This window comes from Dermacentor variabilis, chromosome 5, assembly GCF_050947875.1.
Source record: "Dermacentor variabilis isolate Ectoservices chromosome 5, ASM5094787v1, whole genome shotgun sequence".
NCBI classification, from domain to species: Eukaryota; Metazoa; Arthropoda; class Arachnida; order Ixodida; family Ixodidae; genus Dermacentor; species Dermacentor variabilis.
This window is the reverse complement of record NC_134572.1, coordinates 177,885,131-177,888,562: the sequence shown is the minus strand read 5'-3', so window position 1 is coordinate 177,888,562 and position 3,432 is coordinate 177,885,131.

Genomic DNA, 3,432 nt, shown 5'->3' with positions numbered 1-3,432 from the left:
GCTGCTTCAAACTTCAACAATTCTTCTGCCAGTTACAGCTGTGCAAGCCAATATTTGAACCAAGAAAATGCTACTTAGCCCCTTCAGGTTTTTCAAATGAAGTACTTTACCAACAAAACTATGCCCGGGGGCTATCCCCCTTCGACTTTTCTTGGGCATTTGCAACACATCATCAGACCATAAATGCTTATTCAAAGCACCCAATACACTTTAGGCCGAACATCTGCAAATTTCCAATTGAAGAGGTACTGACATGACATCTTCAATTATTCCTTTTTTTGTAGTTAAATTAAGGCTTTACAGCTCAAATATATATATATATATATATATATATATATATATATATCCTTGGAGTGGCGTGATTTAGTATAATAGCTTTCCTAGAGCCGGTTTCGGGTTTGTTTTCTAGGAGGATACTGTGTAGTGACGTCACAACACAGTATGTGGTCATGTGGGAGAAGGACATTGCGACGTTTTGACACTCTCTTGGGGCCTCCGGCTCGCTCGGTCGGCTTGTGTGCTGCTACTTGTGAAGGCCACTGTAGCAGCATAGCGGACGACTGAATGAGCTAGAGCGAGTGGCGTAACATCGCAATGTCCTGCTCCCACATGACCATATACTGTGGCGTGACATCACGGCATAGTATCCTCCCGGAAAACAAAAGTGGCTGTAAAGAGGCTACTATATTAAATTATTTACGGCGTTTTGAGGCTTCACCCCTCTAACGCTGTTTGTCGTCTTCTCTCCACCCATCTTCAGCACTGTTAAATTCAATTATAAACGTGCCCTAACCAGCTCAGTTAAGCGCACTCTTGCAGTATGTACTACCAAGCGCTTTTTTTATCCCCTTCCATGTCGCACTGTTACCCGATGGGAGCGAAATGCAAAGACACCCATGTATTGTGCATTTGGCGCACGTTAAGGAAACCCAGATGGTCAGAATTAATGCGGAATCCCCCACTATGGTGTGCCTCATAATCATTTCATAATTTTGGCATGTAAAACCCCACAATTCGTTTCATTCTGACCAGAAGTGGCTAATGTATTTTTAAAACCTCAATTCGCAACGTGTTTTACCTGCTCAGAAAGAACAAATTTGCTTGTTCTTGCGCTGTCCTATGGATTATGCATTGCCTTCGATCAAAAGCCTGACTAAGCATTGAGACACATCCTGGCTTCTCCGTGGCATTGCTAGAGAACGCGAAGTACTGCTTATGAGCTGAACTTGTCTTTGGCCGTTTTTAGCAAAAAGCCAGGGACGAACCTAGCTCGTCGAAGGCGCGGAAAGTGTTAAACATCCCACACAACGTGCACAAGTACTTCATTTCAGAATCAAGTAGGGGAACACAAGCTGCACACCTGGCAAGTATTGTTTGTACAATTGACGGAAAGCTAAGTTTACTAATCTTGCTAGAAAGCACGCCTGAAATGATGTACGTCATTCCAAAACTAGACAGCAAGGACAAAAGTCTAAGAATACAAGGCATGCGGTGAAAATTTTTGGGTAGCTTTTGCAAAGAAACGGCGGCTAAATTATTAGGCTACTATGAAAAAGCCTTTGGCAGACCAGTTCTTTTTAATATTTAAGCTTGATGACACAAAGTTGCATTGCTTAGACAGAAAAATGCTGTTAAGAGCTTGGGTTATGGCTTTCAGTGCAAGGCAATAATGAAGCTTAACACAGCCACCTACATTATCTGTTTGGACAATGATTTAAAGAGGGGGGGGGCTCAGTAGCAGATTAAGAAAAACGTATGTAGGACATGTCCACACATCATTAACAATGGCAGGTGACATCGGTGATACTTCTGGCTCCTGTTCCGAACATTAAAATATGAACCAGATTCTCTCTACAATGACTCCTTTATCATCAGGTTTATAATATTACCCTGTTTTATACACCTAAATTTATAAAAAGGAGCTGCAGACAGGTTTCACACAAATCAGGTAGCAATGTCTTTTGACAAATTAGGTTATTAGCATCAGCATTCGACCCCCGTGCATTAAATTCTATTTGGAACATATACCGAGGAAAGGTCACTTATACTGATATCAATTACAGCTGCACGGTTCTCAGAACTTTCAAGCAATCAAAGGGGCTCCATGCTGTAATGTCTTCCTAGTTGTATTAGTATGTATGGAAGACAGATTTAGTCATATATGCACACTAAAGGCAAAAGATTTTCATTAGTGAGTATGGTTCTTTCTTTTGTATTTCTTTTTCAACTTGGAAAGAGAGAAATGAGTGCAAGATGATGGTGTTGGTACATTTAGACTGCCACAACATACTGATTATTAAAAATAGAGTTGCCGTGAACCCATTAAACGCATGTAAAATATATAAAGAAATGAACCTTAGCAAAGCTGCACAACCATAAGTCAAGTCAGTTCAAGTGCGTATACTAGTTAAAAACAAGCTTAAAATGTAACGTACCACATAATAATTTAGCCACTCATAGGTGCTAGTGTGGCTGAGCTGGTGATCAGAAATGATCCTACAAAAACCATTGTTGTAGAAAAAACAAAATCCGTGTTCCTGCTAGGGTTTGAGTGCATGACTTTATTTATAAGGCAGGTGTTCCATACACGACACGGCAGCACTTCAATTTTTTTCTTTCCAATGCAGACACAATCCAATAATAATTGTAACCCAGTGTATTTGAGCACATTTGAATGTTTCAACAAGTCAAATGCTGAACTCTTAAGAGTACTAAAAGTGAAATATTTTCATGTGAGTAGTTCTATCAGTCAAAACAGTCATCCTTAGTCCGCTATAAATGCTGTTGTCTTAAATATTAAATGATGTGTAATATTGGGAGATGTTGCACAAGTAAGCACCATCGGAAGATAAATAAATTTTGTACACCACAGGTCTTAGAACAGTTACCTATTGACAAAAAGCTGATAAGATTGACATGGTGCTTAAGAAGCCCGAGTATGTTAATGTTAGCAAAGACTTTGCAAGTTTAAAAGCTGTCCATCAAGAAAAATGTGTTTTAAGGTAACACTATATCATAGTGAATACAAAGAGCAAGTGGAATAGTAGGAGCTCCAGATTATATTTGGTCATGGCCAGAACGTCCATTATGTGAAATGATTATGAGATACCTTCAGCTGTCCACGGAGTTGACATTGCAAGCCTTACCTTAATTAAAAGGTTTCCCTAAAGGGCTGCCACAGTAGATTGACGCCTACTTGTATGTAATGGTTCATTTGAAGTTCTGTGGGTGTTTTCGTCACCCCACTTGGGAGAACCCTTAGCACACCCCTTTTACTATCGCAAACTAATCCTTGCCTTCAAAACTTTCTGCTTCCCCTTTCCATAGCCTTCATTTTACTCTTACGCATCTGCTTATCATCCTCGACCCTTGCGAGCGATGAACTATGTGGAAATCAGTTGTCGCCCTAAAGAAGACAAGTCCCTTTGTCCA